General features: G+C 43.0%; 1 protein-coding gene and 1 long non-coding RNA gene across 17 annotated transcripts in view; one reads left to right on the top strand and one right to left on the bottom strand.

The window, feature by feature from the left end:
* Positions 1-19,154, top strand: part of KCNMA1 (potassium channel, calcium activated large conductance subfamily M alpha, member 1) — a 770,521-nt gene that overhangs the window by 480,852 nt on the left and 270,515 nt on the right. The gene's annotated exons all lie outside the window — the stretch shown is intronic.
* The window catches only part of LOC105535684, a 9,236-nt gene continuing 5,908 nt past the window's right edge, over positions 15,827-19,154 (bottom strand). The window contains exons 2-3 of the long non-coding RNA XR_001005479.1: positions 18,113-18,279; positions 15,827-16,085 (exon numbers count right to left, since the gene is read on the bottom strand). This is a non-coding gene — a long non-coding RNA (uncharacterized LOC105535684). The remainder of the gene's footprint in view (positions 16,086-18,112; positions 18,280-19,154) is intronic.

Raw genomic sequence — 19,154 nt, 5'->3', positions numbered from 1 at the left:
AGTTTGAAAAGTAGATATATGTATTTGGGCTAAGTGTAAGTGGAAAACAACTCCCCATAAAAAACCATTCTAATTGGACTTGCAGGGTAGGTTAAGAGGAGGAAGTCAGCCCGACTTCAGAGTATAGATATTACCTGTTTTTACTAAAATAAAGGACTTTCTTCAACTGCACTATTGCACTATCATTTTATCTCTGTAGAATATTTTCCTTCAGTCTTTTGACTGAATTGGTTTTGAATTTAAAAGAAATATTGAAATGATCTGTCACTTTACTTTTTGCCTATCAAGCTGTCAGCTTCAAAAAATGAACAAATGCATGAATTCTGAATAGATATGTTTCTCAGACCTAAAAAGAAATAGAAAACATATTAATAAACTTGAGTCTAGTCATCATATGTGTACTTCAATATATCATAACTGATTTATGAACCAGAAGTACAGTGTTTAAGTGAAGACTTCTCTGTATTCGTATTTTAAGTATTATTATTTCATTCTTTCCTCCTGGGGGGCAAGTTAGTATAATATTACCATTGACTACCACTGGGTGGGTCCCAAAGGTCATTTCTGTGGAAGATAATAGAGCTTTTCACATGAGATGGTTTCAGCCGCCTAGCAGAGGCAGCACACTGTGACAAGTGGCCAAAAAAAGTAGAGAATATTTTTGTCCTGAGTTTTCATGGCATGAATCAACTCATTCTTCAGAAGTCTGTATTTTTTTCTATCTATTATGGCATGTCTGGCATTTCCTTTGACTCTCTGGCTGGTCTTCATCTCAGCAAAGTGGAAAAAACGTATTTTCGATGGGAAAAAAATGAGAAGAAACTGAAAGAGGGAAAAGATCCCTAATACAAGGAGAAACGCAACTCCAGATTCCCTATTGCCAAATGGAACGTTTAGGATTTCCCAGGAGGAAACACGTTCAAGCGGTTGCTTCTGTTCCCTCCGGACTAAGAAGGATCCTGACAGTAGCTGTGGGTGGTGAAGGAACACTCTATTATCTGGCTCTGGGTGCTGCAGAACCAGGCAGTTAACAGGGCAAGAAAACCAAATGATCCATGGATGCAAATGTGCTTTTGCCAAAGCCACTTCACTGGGGTCTAGATAGCAAAGAGAAATGGTGGCTTCTAGAGGAAGAAGAGTTAGGAAGTAATCCTGGAGTCAAGTTGTCTTTTCTTAAAGATTATGTTTCAGGATAAAAAAAAAAAAATCAATGGCAGGTGGGAGGGTGGGGGACAAAGAGGGTGGGTGAATTATGAGTTTGTGTCTGTGTTTTAAAATAGCCACCCACCTTGAAACTGCCATTTAGAAATGTGCATGGAGGGAGAATCTTCCTGATTCTTAGTTCTAATTTATGGCCAATTTATGAAGTCAGTGTCATCTGTCTTCCTGCTGGTGTGCATTCAACCTGGCCACCCTTTATGCCAAGGACCTTGAGCAGACCTTGGCTAAAACCCCCAGGTGTTTTACTGTCAGCAGTGATCCGTGGAATGGATTGGGGCGGGCTGCCTTGCCTTGGGCAGAGTTCATGTGTCACTCAGGGGAAGATGCATCATGCTGCTGAGTCAGAGGGAGTCTGCCTTATGTCCACAGAGAGGAGCGAATCAGAAAGCCAGATGGGTCCAGCTCTCAGGACATGACAAACTGCAGAAGGGCAAGCTGGGGGGCTTGAGTACGTCATACCCTTCTTAGTCTACTGATGAGAAAACTGGGGCCTGGGAATGCCCAGGGATTTGCTTACATTTCTTCTCCTAATGAACTAATTCTTTCATTTGTTCAACAGTGATGCCCTGAGTGTCTCCTATGTGTCAGGCTTTGTTCTAGGTGCTGGGGTTAGAAAGAGGAAGAGTGTCACATGAGGAGAAGACACATGTCACAGGTCATTCTAAAAGGGAAACCCAGCTGAGAATGAAGAGTGTCTCAGGGCAGAAAAAGGAAGGAGCAAAGACATCCAACTTGGCACTAGACAATTTGGGTCCTGATTTGACAGTCTTTAGTAATTAGCATAACCATCAGTGCATCATGGAAGCTTACCCCATGTAACATTTCTTAGCTCTCATCACTGTTGTGATTGCAAAAGTGCTTGAAAGATTTCTTGATGAGTCTCTTTCTGCTGCTCCAGACCCAGACTGTGAGTTCCATTAAGGCAGGGATCTTTCTCAGCTCTCTGTTTTATCCCCAGAACTGGACAGAGCACTGCACGCATGGGAGATACTCAGTAAATAGCCACTGAGCGAACAATGGAATGAATGACAAATGATAAGGGTTCCCAAGTTCCATTCTATAGAATAAGGGTCAGCAAAATTCTTCCATAAAGGGTCTGATAGTCAGTGTTTTTGGCTTCAGGGGCCGTATGATCTCCACCACCACCATTCAACTCTGCCTCTGTGGCATGAAAGCAGCCATAGGCAATATGTGAAAGAGTGGACATAGCTGTATCCCAATAAAATTTTATTTGGGACACTGAAATTTGAATTTCATACAATTTTCCTATTCCATAAAATAATGTCTTTTAGCTATTTTAAAATGTGAGGGAAAAACATTTTTAGCTGGTGCCCTGTGCAAGAACTGGTGGTGGCCAGATTTGTCTCACAGGCTATAGTTTACCAACCCTGCTATAGGAGGAAGATGAATAGGGTAAAGGTTTTATGAGGTTTCAACTGATTCATTTATCCATCTGCTTGAGCATTTACTTGCTCGCTGTCAGGCTCTGTAACAGGCACTGGACATACAAACAGAAATATGATTAGTCACCCATATCAAGATGAAATCATTATCCTTGACAGGTCAGATCTTCAAGGATGAGTCACGACTGTGTAGGAAATATGAACCCCACAGTCTGTTTAATTGATGTATGCTATGCACTTTAAAATTAATTGGAGATTTCTAGATAAAACTTTCCAAATGTCACAAGTATCCTTCCAGCATTTCATATTTACAGACTGGAAAATCGATGGAGATGGAATCTTTCTCCCACTATCTCTAAGGTAATTTGCCTGTCTAATGCTTAAACACTTTCTGCTAGTTCTATCTCATTCTTTACCTATTGGAGAGTACCAGTGGGTTTTCAGATAACTTCCTTGAAGACCAGAAAGATAAAAAAAGAAAAATTTCCAGCTCCTTCTTTTTGGCTTGGGTCTTCCAGGTCTTTATCTTGATGAAAACTAGAGGCAAAGCTGTTTTCTCTGGACTGTAGTCATAGAACAACAAAATCCCCCATCTTTTTTATTTCCTGAAGACAGAAAGCTGTCCAGGAAAATATTAATAAAATAGAAATAAGGTGAGATTCGAACCTCAGAAGGTTTTGCAAAATACTTTTCTTGTTTGACTATTTCTGGCCTGTCTTTTTTTTTTTTTTTTTTTTTTTGAGACGGAGTCTTGCTCTGTCACCCAGGCTGGAGTGCAGTGGCGGGATCCTAGCTCACTGCAAGCTCCACCTCCCTGGTTTATGCCATTCTCCTGCTTCAGCCTCCGGAGTAGCTGGGACTACAGGCACCTGCCACCTCGCCCAGCTAGTTTTTTGTATTTTTTTTTAGTAGAGACGGGGTTTCACCGTGTTAGCCAGGATGATCTCGATCTCCTGACCTCGTGATCCGCTCGTCTCAGCCTCCCGAAGTGCTGGGATTACAGCCTTGAGCCACCGCGCCCGGCCTCTGGCCTGTCTTAATCCAATAATCTATTAAACTCCAGCTAGTAGTTTCTTTCTCCATCCCCAGCAAATTTGCAATCCTCCGGAATCCTTTTGGGAATTCCAAGGCAAACGGCCTTAAACAAGAACTTAATTGTCTGAGAGATTTTGTTTACTTATTAGAACTGTTTGGTCCACAGCATTATCTGCATGGGGGAATAACTCCCTTAGCTGCCATCAGTTTTACAGGTCTTTGCTCATAGGATTACAGTTCTTTTACATAAAAGGATGCTTGGAAATTGGCACCACCAAGAGTGCCAATTTTGAGTATCTTTAACTGAGCTTAAAGTAATAACTATTTAACTAGAATCAGTGTGCTTCTTGATATCTAGGGAAAAAAGGCGAAAGGAGGAAAGAACAGGATTTGGGACTGTATTTGAGATTAATAAATGATTCATTCAATAGATACATATTGATCATAGCCCAGTGCTTGTTGTGAATGGTGTACTGTGAAATGTAAGATACAATTTCAGGCTAGAGTAGCTTAATCTAGTTACAGATATGGGAATTCCAAACACCTTATCTACAACGAGAGTTCAAAGTCTTTGACAAGTCAATATAACAAAAGATGAATAAACAATTAAGTAATACCACAGAAGAGTAAACATGAGAAGATATGCATTTAAATGTATGCAAAGCACTTATTGCTTTGGATAGAATTCACATGTTATCCAAGCGTTGATTACACGATACATGCACATCTTTAAACACACTCATAACTGAATTCGGCTTAATAGGAAATAAATTGAATGATGGAACCTAGTGTGCCTGACTTTTCTCAGATGAGATATCTGGCTTGTACAGTGCAGTAACTACTATTAAAACTCTATCAGGCACGGTGGCTCACACCTGTAATCCCAGCAGCTTGGGAGGCCAGGGCAGGAAGATTGCTTGAGCCCAGGGGTTCAAGACCAGCCTGGGCAACAAAGTGAGACCCTGTTCCTACAAAGAAAAAAAAAGCAGTAGGGCGTGGTGGCTCATGCCTGTAGTCCTAGCTACTCCGGAGGCTGAGGCAGGAGGATCACTTGAGACAAAGAGGTTGAGGCTGCCATGAGCCATAATCATGCCTCTGTACCCCAGCCTGGGTGACAAACACAGAGACCCCATCTCTTAAACAAAACTCACTAGGATATACCAGTGAGTCCATATGAAGAACCATACCTGTCCTTCTCACCTCGACATGAATTAATGAGTACAAGTATCAGTAAAACAGCTGTTACTTATTTCCTTATCCCACATCTGTCCTTGAAGGCTGTCACGTGGCCAAGGACCATGGAGCTGACAGACAATGTGTCCATCAACAAGCAGTTCAAACCAAGCCTGTGGCTGACCATATTGAGTGAATGAAAGAGCCTTGGAGGGACTGGGACTTTTAGAAAAATCGGCTCGTAAGTCAAGAGCATGGTGTCAGCTGCCTGTGTGTATTTCATGGTGAGAGTGAAAGCAGATCTAAATTATGAGTTGTTGAGTCACCTGCATGAATCAAGTCAATTCTTAATTTGAAAGGAAGCTCAGTGCCAAGAGAACATAACATATGGAAGGAGTGGCCTCAATGACTAACAAAATCAGGGCCTATCAGGACTGCCTGAGTTTACTTAGGTGCATTTATAAGACACGACATTTCCACAGCTGTTCAACTATGTGAAAACCTTTTGTAAGCTTTACTGTATTTGATAAACTCTGTGAGATGGATGTTACTGTTATCTCTGAATTGGCAGATATGGGCAAGGATGTTCCAAGAGGTCTGCAGTGTCACACAAGTAGTAAATAGCGTAGCCAGGGCTAGACTTAGAGGTCTTTTAACCAGTCACATTCCCCCTCGGCAGTGAGAGCTATGGTCTGCCCCTGCTCCCTCAGTGTGCGTCAATTAGTTTAGGCCTGAATTCAGACGGGATGAGTTATGTTCTGATTAGGAACCACATGCAGTGTATGCTATAAGTTAAAAGCAGGCAGATGTGCCTGTGGCCATGGGGACTTGCTGGGGGAGCTGGACTTGAGCCTTAAAACATGGAAAAGCCTTAACTAAATGGAGTGGAGGGCCAAGAGCATTCCAGACAAGAGAAAAAGGTGAGCAGGGGGAGGAAATTTCATCCTTCTTTGGGGAGCCAGGAAGTGGACTGGTGTGACTATTTCAGGGTGATCGTATAGGGAGGCAGCTGAGGGATCCTCGGCTGGTGGTTATAGTAACTGGAGTGGATTTACTCTGGGGCAGGACTTACTCCATTGACAGCCTTGGAGAAGAGCAGGGGAACTGGAGGAGAGCCTTCCCAGTTACCCTGTTAGGGACCTTCTCTTTGACTCTGTCCTACAGGTGCACAGTAGGTGGGATTCATCCACCTCCATCCACCCATTTCTTCTTTTTAGCTCATTTTGTTTCATTCAACAGACATTCCCATTCCCACATTCTAGGCACTGTGTCAAGTCTTACTGAAGTTACTAAAAGGAACCCTCAACGAATGTTTTGTGAATTCAGACATGAATGAATGAACGAAAGAAAAGGGACAAGGGCTGGTGAGCTCATTCATGGGGGAGAAGGAAGTAACGAAAGAATTCCAGTGCATTGCATTGAATATGGCAGGACAGTGCTGGGGGATCAGGCAGAAAAGAGACAGCCTGACGTGTCCCAGGGAAGGCTTTCCAAAAGAAGGTGGTGTTCTGGCTGGTTTCTGGAGTCTGAAGTGGAAATTTGTTAGCTAGAGGAAGGGGGAATACACAGGTCAAACTGAGGGCAAATGCTGCAAATGAACAAAAGTCGGAAAATTAGGGGAAAAGCAAGGATGTAGGTGTAACTTAAGTTGAAGTGAGGAAAAAGGTAAGGACAGAAGACCAGGGAGAACATTCCCACCTGAGACCGAACAGAGCCACCTGGTCCAAGGTCACTTCTTTATGTCTTTAGGCAAGTGCTGGGCCAAAATGGTGCGGCTCTGGGACCTTTTCTCACTCAAAGCCCTACACTAAGCCCATCTTTCTCATAAGAAGGCTGAGGGAACATCTATCTAAGATAGATGCCTAGTAATTTAACAAAAAAGAAAAGGCAATGATACTATAGGGAAGAAAAGAAAGAAAGGAGCGGATGATGTTACTGGGCTATTATTTTCCTAAAACAAAAGCAAGAAATGAAGTATCTTTTAAGAGCTGGCCTATAATGCCATTCTGGGAGCTTAGGAAAAAAATCAAAATGTATTAGAGCTCTCTCAGATCTTGGATGGTTTATGGCAGCATCTAAAATTGCTGGTAAAATTATGACCTTGTAATTCACAGCCGTGTCATATATTCTCTAGCACACAGTGTAATTTATGTACCAAGCCAGTTACTTCAAAAAAGAATGGGGAAAAACTCACACAACACAAAGTTTATAAAATGCTGTTATTTTTAATGTGTAATGTCTTTAGTCTAAACCTGTGTTGTTAGGAGGAAGGGTGTGCTGTTGCTCAAGGTTATTACCACAGTTCTTGTGGTATGGGGCGAGAGTACGAGGATTACTTATTACACTTACGCATTGGCTGGCCAGGCTGCCATATCCACAATACACAGTCCTCCCTTCCTCCCTCCCCCAGAGAGGGCTGCCACTTTGAACTCTTTCTTCCCTTGAGATAAAACCTGGGCAACTACCAAAGCTTGACCTTGACTCATGCCTTAAACCTGAGCACAAAACTTAACCTCTGCTGGGAAACCTTCCTCCCTACGAAACAAAGGGGTCTCAGGACAACTTCTTAGCAAGCCAAAGATGAGATTTCCACTCAGCTTCTCAAGTTAGCCTGGCTTTGACCCCAGTTATGGAGCTAGAGAGGAGATGAGCTGGGAGCAAACTAGGAATTGCGGAGGGGGCACTACGGGCAACATCAGATTCATACAACTCTCACTTCCATGAGAAGGGAGAAGGAGAGAGAGAGGAGACTCCCATGGCTGAGTGATCAGGTCCAGAGACCTCCTTGTGATCCAGGCTGCACCTGCGCCAGTCTGCTTGACCTTGAGCAACAAGCTATGGCCTCTGAATTCTGTCACCCTCGTCTATAATAAAGAGATGAGCTCCTGCCTTCACTACCTAAGGGAGTTACTGTGAGGATCAAAGGGTCTATTACTGCTTTTAATCTTGAGCCAGTGACTGGGTCATTATTTTTCTCTTGCTCTGCCTGTTCCATTTTCTCCTCATGGCATACAGCTCTTTTGCCTCAAAGAAGATTCTTGAGGATGATGACCTGCCTCAGACTTCCTTCTCCCTAAATGTGTTTTCTTTTGTTCAGTTTCATTTCTGTCTTTCCAATTATTCCTGATTATTTTCCCTGAGCCTCTTAGAGATCTGATCACCTCATTGTATAGGAGCTATTTACACTCCTTTTTTGATATGATCACATGCTCCTCTGGATCTGATTCTCAATTCTTTGCTCCTTCCCTGCCTGCCCCTTACCCATGGGGGCACCAGAAGCCATGGGAAAGGAGGCAGCCCATTGCTAAGGAGGAGGAGGACCTTGTCAGGGTGTTCGTGGTGCAGGTGACCAGAGGACAGAGCTCACTGCTGTGATCCTGGAGAGGGTGCCAGGATGCTGTTTCCATTAAAGGCAGTGGAGCTTGGAGACACTGCAGACTCGTGCTCAGGCATCCTAGACTTTGGTCCTTGCTGTGGGGCTCACCTTGCTGAAGGCAGGATGAGGGGCTTATTTTTCTGGCTGAAACGTTGAATCCCAGAAACCACAGAAATACTTCCAAAACCCCCAAGATAAGAGTGCTCTTATTTTGTTCCAACGTGAAGAGGGGTTTATTTCATAGGATCAAGTAAAGCAAGTCTGGATATCTTTATTACGTATTTTCAAAACAATTATTTTTTTATTTAAAAAACTCAACATACTCATTTAAGAGAAATGGAAGCAACACAGAAAATGCCAAGAAGAATGTGTCCAATGAACCAAAGCAAATATTGTAAAACATTTGATCACATTGGATAAAGAGCATTCTAGATATTTTTCTGTGCAGTAGATAAGTAAATAAGTTAGACAAACAGACATTTATATAAAATGAACTTGTATTAGCCTCCTGAGTAGCTGGGACTGCAGGCACTCACCACCACGCCTGGCTAATTTTTTGTTATTTTTTAGTAGAGACAGGGTTTCACCATGCTGGCCAGGATGGTCTTGAAATGCTGACCTCGTGACCCACCTGCCTCAGCCTCCCAAAGTGCTGGGGTTATAGGTGTGAGCCACCGTGCCTGGCCTACATGCTTTTTTAAAAAATAAAACTGTTAAATTTAAGCTTATTTGTGTAGTCACTCAGTGGGTTTGCCCTGTCTGCTGCACAGACAAAAGTAATTAAGTGAGATGGCAGTATTGCTGTAAAGAAAGAGTTTAATTAATGTGAGCCTGGCCACGCAGGAGGACTAGGGTTATCATTCAAATCAGTCTCCCCAAAGGCTAGGAGGTCAGGATTTTTTAAGGATAGTTTGGTGGGCTGGGGGCTAGGGAACAGGGAATGTTGATTGCTTGGGGGTAAAACCACAAGGGTGTGGAAAACGGTCCTCTTGTGTTGAGTCCTTTGGGTGGGGACCACAGGACTGGCTGAGTCATGAGTCTCGGGTCCAGGTGGGGTCAGTCTCACTCGCCAGAAATGCCAGAAGTCTGAAAAACATCTCCCAGGACCAGTCTTAAGGTGTACAGTGGTGATGTTATTTACAAGAGTAATTGGGGAAGTTACAAATCTGTGACCTCCAGAACAATGGCTGGTTATCATTTAACTGCGTTTTTGTGTTAGCAGAATTCAGGCCCCTCTTATAACCCGAACCTTATGGCCTTTCGTTAGTTTTACAAGGACAGTTTAGTTTTGGGAAGGGCTATTACCGTCCTTGCTTAAAGGTTAAACTATAAATTCCTCCCAAAGTTAGCTTGGCCTATGCCCAGGAATGATTAAGGACAGCTTGGAAGTTAGAAGCAAGATGGAGTCAGCTCTGTCCGATTTCTCTTATTGTCATAGTTTTGCAAAGGTGATTTCACTTGAATGTAGAAAAATTGGAGAAAAATGAAGGAATCGCTAAACTTTGTAACGTTTAGTTCCTAAGACATGCTGATATGAGTATGAGAAACCTATTAGGAGAAAAGATGAAGGTAGAGTCATGTTTTCATTTACCTTTTTTTTTTTTTTTTTTGAGACAGAGTTTTGCTCTGTTGCCCAGGCTAGAGTTCAGTGGTGTGTTCTCGGCTCACTGCAAGCTCCGCCTCCCAGGTTCACGCCATTCTTCTGCCTCAGCCTCCTGAGTAGCTGGGACTACAGGCGCCCGCCAGCACGCCTGGCTAATTTTTTGTCTTTTTAGTAGTGATGGCGTTTCACCATGTTAGCCGGGATGGTCTTGTGGCCTTGTGATCCACTCGCCTCGGCCTCCCAAAGTGCTGGAATTACAGGCGTGAGCCACCGCGCCCGGCCAACTTTATTTTTTAATTTGATGTAAAACAGATGAACTTTCTGCTGTGAAAGAAGAGAAAATGACAACACTTCGTTTTCTCCCCCATCCTTTCCCCTCACTTCTTGGTTATGTAATTGTTTCACTGTGTCAGGGTTTTGTGACATTCTCTTGTGAGGTTATAGCTTTCAATTCTATTTAGCCTTAGTAAAGTCTTGCATTTTTAAGTGTTCAGTACTCACTCAGGTTCATTTTTTGCATAGCGTCTTCTTACTGTTTTAGTTCAGATCGTAATGGTGAAGGAACCATCTCCACGGGACTGAGAATAAAGACACTTGTGTTGAGGTTCAGGCATAGAGGGAATAAAATCTTGGGGGCAACATGGGAGAGGCAGCCAGAGCCATGACTGAGCATGCTTCCAGGGAGGCAGAACAGGGCAGGGTGAGCACACATCTGGAGTTCCACTGCCTAACTTTCAACCCCGGCTCTGTCATCTCATTGCTAGGTGAGCTTGGGCAAACTGTTTAAGCTCTCTGTGCTTCAACTACCACATCTGTAAAATGGGGACAACCATGGCCACCACATGTAAGGTGTTGTGGGAATAAAATGAGTGATTTAAAAATGATTGCAGAGGTATCTGACTCACTGTCAGTGTTTGCTCTTGTTATAGAATCACACTTTTTGGAGATCAATAGCAGGCAGGAAAGAATTATCTGAGAATCTCACACTCATATATCCTTTCTTTAGTTGTTTGCAGGGATCTTTTAAAATGTCAACCCTTTTTCAATCTGCTTGTGTGGCCTACCTCTTTAAACTTTTTCCTTCTTCTTAGACGGAAACCAAGACCTCCTTATGGTCCATAAGACCTGCCATGGCCTTAGGGCTTCTGCCTTCTCCTGCAACCCCCAGGCTGCTTCTCCCTGCCTCAGCAATGGCAGGCAGCAATACACTCCATTGGATGGCACTTGCCCCTACGTCCCCTGGATGGCCCACTCTCACCCTTCAGTTCTCCACTGGTCTGTCAGCTCATTAGAAAGGCCTCTGTGGCCATACAGTCTAAAGTGTCCCTCACTGGAATTTGTGTGTTTTGTAGCAATTTATACAAGCATTTGCTTGAAGCGATTCTGTAATTATTTGTTTGTTTGCTTAGTTGTTTAGTTGTTTCTCGATGTGGCTTGTCTGTACTACTACTAGGTCATAATCTACCTGTGGCAAGGGATCATGTCTGTCTTATTCAGCATTTTCTTCCAGCACGGAGCAATGCCAGGCACCAGTAGGTGATTAATAAATATTTATTGCATGAAATATCTCTGCCTCTATATATCTGTATCTCTATATAAATACAGATGGACATTGCATATTAAGATACCTACCTGTAGAGAGGTAGCTACACAGCTATCTATACAGATATAGATACTCACTAAGTGGCCTGAATTATTCAGGCAACAGTCTTTCCCTTTTATCATTCTGTTTTTTCTTTATATGACAATTATCTAAGTAATGAAGAATTGGAATCAGGGCTAGGGGTGGTTAGAGGAAGAAATTTGAAAAGCAAGTGACATTCATTGAGCATTAGTTGGTGGCCGCACAGTGCTGAATGTTTTATGCTGTAATTCATTCAATTTCTATAGTAACCTGTGGTATTAGTCCATTCTCACACTACTATGAAGAAATCCTTGAGACTGGGTGATTTATAAAGGAGAGGTTTAATTGACTCACAGTTCCGCATGCCTGAGGAAGCCTCAGGAAACTTACAATCACGGTGGAAAGCAAAGGAGAAGAAGGCACCTCCTTCACAGGGTGGCAGGACAGAATGAGTTCAAGCAGGGGAAATGCCAGATGCTTATAAAACCATCAGCTTTCCTGAGACTGACTTACTATCACGAGAACAGCATGAGGGAAACCACCCCCATGATCCAATTACCTCCACCTGGTCCCACCCTTGACATGTGGAGATTATGGGGATTACAGTTCAAGATGAGATTTTGGATGGGGACACAGAGCCTAACTATATCACCTGTGAACAAGAGACATTTTCTCATTTTACAAATGACATTGGGAAAGTTAGTAAGCAACAGAGCTGGGCCTGGAGACTCCTGTCCGTTAGGTAATGCTGCGTCTGAGAGAAGCAGGACTTGGTGAGCACTCGGCAACTTTGGGCAGATTGCAATACCTGTAACTCCAGGATGTAAGTTGCTCATGCAGCTCCCATAAATAATTTCAAATCACACGTGAAAACCAGTATGAATCTGAGAAATGAAGAATAAAAAAATCATCAGGGTGGGTTTGGGTTCATCAAAAAAGGGGGTGAGGCAGGGCATGGTGGCTCACGCCTGTAATTCAGCACTTCGGGAGGCCGAGGCGCTTGAGCTTGTGAGTTTGAGACCAGCCGGGGCAACGTGGTGAAACCCATCTCTAGAAAAAATACAAAAATTTAGCTGGATATAGTGGTGCACGCCTGTAGTCCCAGCTACGCAGGAGGCTGAAGTGAAAGGATCCCTTGAGCCCGGGAGACTGAGGTTGCAGTGAGCCAAGATGGCGCCCCTGCACTATAGCCTGGGCAATAGGGCCAGACCTTGTCTCAAAAAACAAAAACGAAAAGAAACAAAGAAGATGAAATCAGAAGATTTGGGTGTAGTTGAGGAAACGTATTTGTCAGCAGAATTTTGGGGGTGAGCTGGAAATTATGGAATGCTTTTCTGGGTAAAAATCACCAGTCTCAGGCCTTCTTTTCCCAAAATGTTCTTCATGGAGTGTTGGATTACACTGAAAGTTGGTACGCATTATTTGGAAAGAGAACTCTGTGCTCAAGTAAGTTTGGGAAACCTTCATTTAATTAAAGAGTTTCTTAACCGTGAGAATCCTCAGAGCCTTTCATATGCTGGTGTGCATTGTCAGTTTCCAAGGCTAGGAAGTGGCATTTCTCTGGATCTATAAGACCTCAAGATGCCCTTGAGACTGTATTCTACCTGATGTGTGGCTCCAGGGGCCTTAGTCGGGGAGCTCCACATTTTCCATGTTCTCATGACAGCAGGAGCCCTCAGTGAATGGAGGAACGGTGTGAGGGTCGTAATCAGTCCTTTCCATCCACTGCTTCATTTAAGCCCCACATCAACCTAAGACGTAGGTTTTATTATGCCTAGGAGGCTGGCCCTGTTGGTGCCTGTCCCCGCAACCCAGACCCCCTTGCCCTTACCTATAGTGCAGGTAGCTGGATTTTGAATTGCCAGCATCTGTATTTCTTTGCCAGAGGACTTTCTCCAGTCACTGAAGCTTGCTTGTAGGCCTGCATACAGGTCATAAGTGCTAGGGAGTTAATGCCCCCTCAACCAATGACCAACAGGAGATGATGAATCAATGCCCCAGCCCCCTCACTCCTCAGTGGGAAGGCTCTTCCGTTTACACACAAAGCCATGTGTAGACCCTGGCTGCCAGAGTACACCAGTGGGATTTTCCTTTAGTTGCCCACAGTGATAAATCCTTGATAACAAACTCTTTATGGATGCTTTCCCATCTCCTCCCCACTTCCCTGTTCCTTTACTGGTGTTTCCTGAGATCACTTCCCAAGTAAACTATTTGTAATCAAATCCTTTTCTCAGGTTCTGCTGCAGAGGAACCCCAACTGAGACATCCCATTTTACAAAATAATGACAACAGCAAAGACATACACACACACATACACACATACACACACACAAACAAAACAACAAAAAGTCTCCAAGAGGTTATGGAAGGTGCTCTAGGAAATAGCTTATGCATGGTAGAACCAGGACTTAAATTTCACAACACATTTGTTTAGCACCTGCTCTGTTCTCGTTGCTATCCTAAATGCAGAGGTGACAAGATGAAAAAGACAATCTTGGACCCTCTGTCCTGAACAACAGGCAAAAATAAATTAGTCCGGGCTTGTCTTCAAAGCCTCTGCCCTTAACCACAATACTCTGCTAATTCTCTCAGGATGGACATTTGACCCCCTTTTGAACTAGGAGTCCATTTCCATACCAGACTTATGAAGAGAAACTGTGGTATTCAGCTCCTATTCTGCCCTCTAGGCCGTGAAAAAACTGCATCAGATCAAGGCTTTTGATTCATGAAATATGCTGGAGAAAATTGCAAGATTTCCTGACTCAATGATTTTCCTGCCCAGTGTAACATATCTCTTAATTAGTGAGTTGCAATTAGCATTTACAAAAAGAAACCATTCTACAAGGTGAGTCCACTGAGATGTAACATCTTGCTCCAAACACTGTCCTCCTGGTGTGAGTGGGATCATTCAGAAATTAGGTATCTTAATCAGCTGAGTGCTCCGGCATTCAAATGTATCTGGCCCAGCTGGGCAGCCAGAGTCTGTGGCAGGCATAGGAAGCTTACAGGAGGGAGGGAGTCTTCTGTGTACACTAGCATTTGTTCATAGTTGCAAAGTAGCTATAGAAACTGCAGATTTATGGCCAGGTGCAGTGGCTCACGCCTATAATCCTAGTACTTTGGAAGGGCGAGGTGGGCAGATCATGAGGTCAAGAGATCGAGACCATCCTAACCAACATGGTGAAACTCCATCTCTACTAAAAATACAAAAATTAGCTGGGTCTGCTGTCTCTGACCTGTGATCCTAGCTACTTGGGAGGCTGAGGCAGGAGAATCGCTTGAACCCAGGAGGTGGAGGTTACAGTGAGCTGATCTCGCACTGCCGCACTCCCGCCTGGTGACAGAGCAAGACTCCATCTCAAAAAAAGAAAAGAAAAGAAAAAAGAAAAGAAAGAAGCTGCAGATTTATGAGAATTATTGTTATTTTTCCTACTTTGGCTGTTTTTAAAGTTATACTTCTTTGTTGATGAGTGAACTCCAGTGACATTTCTTTGTTGATGAGTGACATTATAATTACAGAAATTTGATCTGAAAGGGATATTAGCTATTGGTTGGTTATCTATTACCAACACTCCCAGTCCCTCTTCCTCCCTTCCTTCTTTCCTTCCTTTTGATGAGAAACCTAATCACAAAGAGAGAACATGACTTGTCTAAGGTATGTTGGAATACTCCTGAAACTAGAACCTACTTAGAACCACCAGAAACCTGAAGTTCTTTTGTTGTTATTATCTTCTTTATCTCTCTAAGCGGTTCTGATAGAAGAATGATCATGAAAGGAAGTTTAAATTGTCAACCAATGTAAGGTTTTGTATTATTTATGCACTTCTGCCATTTGGCCTTTGCTCTCAGCACTTTTAAACTATCCATAGTCCATAGTTGGTTCTGATAAGTGATTATTATTATTTATTTGCTGTTTTTCAGTTTTGCTTTCATTTTTGGTGATAGTTTGTACTTCTTTAAAGCAGGGACTGTGTCTTACAGTCCCTTTCTGGCCCTAACAGCTCCCAGAAAAGAATTTACCATGTAATAGGGATGTGATGACTTACTGACGATTAATTCATTTTATATATCTGGATTCTTTCCCTTTGCTCACATAAATTTCCTGGGTTTGAAATTTATGCCTGTTTATTTCTTCTGTTGGCCCCTCATGTTGTCAGTGAAATGGCTACAAGAACAGCATTTGATGGAAGAAGGAGGAAGACAGGGCTGGCCTATTTCATCCTCTAATTGGATAATCAGTCCAGAATAATGATGGTTTGATTTTATTTGCAAACCTACACCTCAGGCAGTGGGTGAAGAAAACAGCATAAGCAACAATGCGAGTGTGGTGTTCATTTACATCCTCAGTTTGTCTGTGGCAGGAAGAAAGAATCCACTTATTGCTAATGATAAAGTAGTAGACCCACTTTATTTATTTTCACGTAAATCATGTTGTGGCAGACATTTTCATAGTCCGAGACCAACTTGCTGGAGTTTTTCTTATCTGTGAGATTGTTCCTGTTGTGTATGAGCTGTTTTGCAGAGATCAAGAATCCCTGCTCAAGTGTGATCCATCTTCATCAGTGAAGTCATATGCTGTGAGGACTTCTGAGATACTGCCTGCTGCCACATGACCACTAAGCAGATGGTTTTATGCCTCTTGCATGGGTTCTATGAAAAGATGGAGATTTCAGTGTCCATCCTCTGTCACTCACCAGTAGTATGCAGAAATGGGTGAGCCTAACAGAGTTGGTAGGTCAACAAAACCTGCCATTCAAATTCAGATCGGTGACCTTGCAGTCAGGGACAAATTGGGGTTAGGATGCAGGCTGAGATTGGAGACGGATTATTTCACTAGGCATGGGTTTGACCAGGCAGCCCAACAGCGCAAGGTCTTGCCCAACAGAATATTGTAAATGCTTAAAAGAGTTGGCAAAGACCTCTAACAAAACAAAGAATTTATGAGTTAAGCCCATCTTGCATTCATTTCCTCATTCCTTCTACACATATTTAGTGAAGGCTACTCTACACTGGACACTGGGATATGAACACAAAGAAGGAGACAAATCACACAGCCATTTATTTATAGGAAAAAAAATGTTGAAATAAACACATGAGCTGAAGACTTTGGAATTATAAAATGAGAATTGCTAACTTGTTTTGGGTTGGAAGAAATTAGTTTATGCTCATGACATTGCTTTATTCTGGACTGATTAGAAGCATAATGCACATGGCAGGGGCAGGGAGAAGGGGATGACAATCCATCCTTTGAAAGAGACTCTTTCTCTCCTTAGGTTAAATAGATCATCAAGTCCTTGCATGTCAAAAGCAGAGATGTGAATCACTCTCCTTCAGAAAGGGAAGAAAACATTTTAAGCAAGTGCAGAGTTCCCAGCTGTGCTAGGCACGATGGATCATACACAAAGAATTTGGACAGAAACCTTGACCTCAAGGATTTTATAGTCTATTTGAATAGAAATGATTTCTATATAACTGAATTAAGCCAGAGGGGAAAAAATATAGCATGATATTAAGTTCTAACGTGAGTGTTGCAGGAAACAGAAGGAACTTCCAAATGTTGTTATTTATAGATTTCTACCTTGTGAAAGGTAGAAGTACCTGTTATCAAATTAAACATTCCTTCCTCGTTTCAAGATGTCAGTTACATCAGAGGATGACAAACTATGGCCTACAGGCTACATCTGGTCCATCACCTATTTTTGGAAGGGAAGTTTTATTGGAACGAGGCCAAGCTCATTCATTTTTGTATCATCTATGGCTAGTTTTCTCACTCCAATGGCCTCATTGAACACTTGCAATAGAGATTGTGCAGCTCACAAATCCCAAAATATTTATGATCTGGCCCTTTACAGAAAAAAATTGCCAACCCCTGATTTAGATTATCCAGGTTGATCCTGGTGCTAATTTAGAGCTTCAAAATAAAATGCAGCTGAGGTGTGCCTGGTAGCAAATTAACACCCCCCCCACCAAAACAAGCACTTCATTTTCCTTAATGTTGAGCATCAGAATTAAACAGAGCTAAATCCCAAGATACCTGAGGCCCTTGTGAAAATGTTTTTGCTGACCCAAGATTCAGTGTTATGCTTTCTGCCCTTATAGAGAGCTAAATCAAGAGTCCCCTTTTGGAAGGAGTACCTCTGTTCTTTGTAAACTGTAATTGAAGATATAACTCACCGTGTTCTTCAGTCTTTATTCAAAGCCGCTGGCACAAAAATTCTGCTTGAATTTAATTTCAGGATAAAGTTGATCTCTGAATTGGCTTTATAGGTTTTCTCAGTTCACAAAAATCATAACCTAGTTGTTTCTCTCTTGCCATAGGTGACAGGAAATGCAAAGCCAATTTCAGAGGTGAGCTCAGTAGTAAACCCATGGCAGGTACAGGATGAGGCAAGAGAGAGGCCTGGGTGCAAATGTGAGGGTGGCTCACTCCCATGGCTATGCAAAGGCAGGGTCAGTCCTAAAAGGAACACCTCCTTACATGTTGTGCCTGAAGTGTCCCTTTCTCAGTCTTTTCCTGGTGGTGGCAGGTGCTGACTGGCAGTCTCCATCCCTTCTACTTTTAGGTGGTGGGGGCCCTGTCCTGCTTTATACTTGTATATGGTGCTTTTATTTTGACCATGTAAACAGATTCAGGTCCTCCCTGTAGTCAACAGAGATAAAAATCTCAAAAATCAAACCTGTGGGTACTTCAGTGACCAGGGACCACCATCTGTCCCCTGTGGGTGCAGACATCAGGCAGGACAAAACGCTGGGGCCATGTGTCAGCATCCCAGCTGGGGCTCACCATAGGAAGTGGGATTAGGGAGGATTATTCCAGTCCTCTTCTTTGAGTTCAGGTTTTTATCTTGGGGAAGAAGAGGGAGATTGGACAAGGTTAGATTCACTTGTCTCCAACGTCCTGCATGGGGTTCTGGGACAGACAGTGCCTCAGAAATGGGAGGTCCAAGAGGATAGAGACTTTCACTGCTAGCTGATGATGAAAGGGAAGGGGATGAGGAAGAATCGGCTGAATTAGAGACTACTCCACCCCTCTGATGAAGAGACTAGCTTTCAGGGGGAATGGAAGGAGGGAGGGAGGCCGGTGGGGTGGGAGAGGAAGATTGATTGGAGATTAGGAAAGATTCTTTGGAATAGTCAAACCAGAGACCAAAGCAAAACATCTTTTTCCCTTGTAACTTGAGACCTGTGCAAATGACACAGGGTTCTAATTCCCAAACTTAATAAGAGTAAGTGTGTGAAGAGGTGACCTGGAGACACTTAATTCAAACAGTCTAGAATTCTGGGAATAAGTTATAGTACAAGTTATATGTGCCTGGTCACAGATTCAGCCTCAACGTTTGTGTTCCCTGTTTCAAGTCACACACATCAGATGACTCACTTGTCAGCTAAAAATAGGGCCATCACTGGCTTGCAAGTAGAGTTAGGTTTTATTTCTCTATTTGCTTCATTGTTGGTTCTTTTGTGCTCCCTCCTCTGTGTCTGCCCCCTTCTGCCATGCCCAGGTGGCTTCACAGTCCCCCTTCCCCACGGTTAATACTTCTTTCTAACTGAGTGATAAATGACTCCCAAAAGGAAATGTATTTCAATGGGGACCAATCCGTTACACCCGAGAGAGAGGGGCCAAGTGCAGGGACTTCTGGAGGACACCAGCAATGAGTGATTATGTAGCATATTTTGCGTGAAAGGCATTTTAAAACACATGTAGATCAATTTATTGTC

The sequence above is a fragment of the Mandrillus leucophaeus genome, unplaced genomic scaffold (assembly GCF_000951045.1).
Source record: "Mandrillus leucophaeus isolate KB7577 unplaced genomic scaffold, Mleu.le_1.0 Scaffold15, whole genome shotgun sequence".
NCBI classification, from domain to species: Eukaryota; Metazoa; Chordata; class Mammalia; order Primates; family Cercopithecidae; genus Mandrillus; species Mandrillus leucophaeus.
Note: the sequence above shows the minus strand (reverse complement) of the source record. Positions and strands in the feature narration are given on the sequence as shown.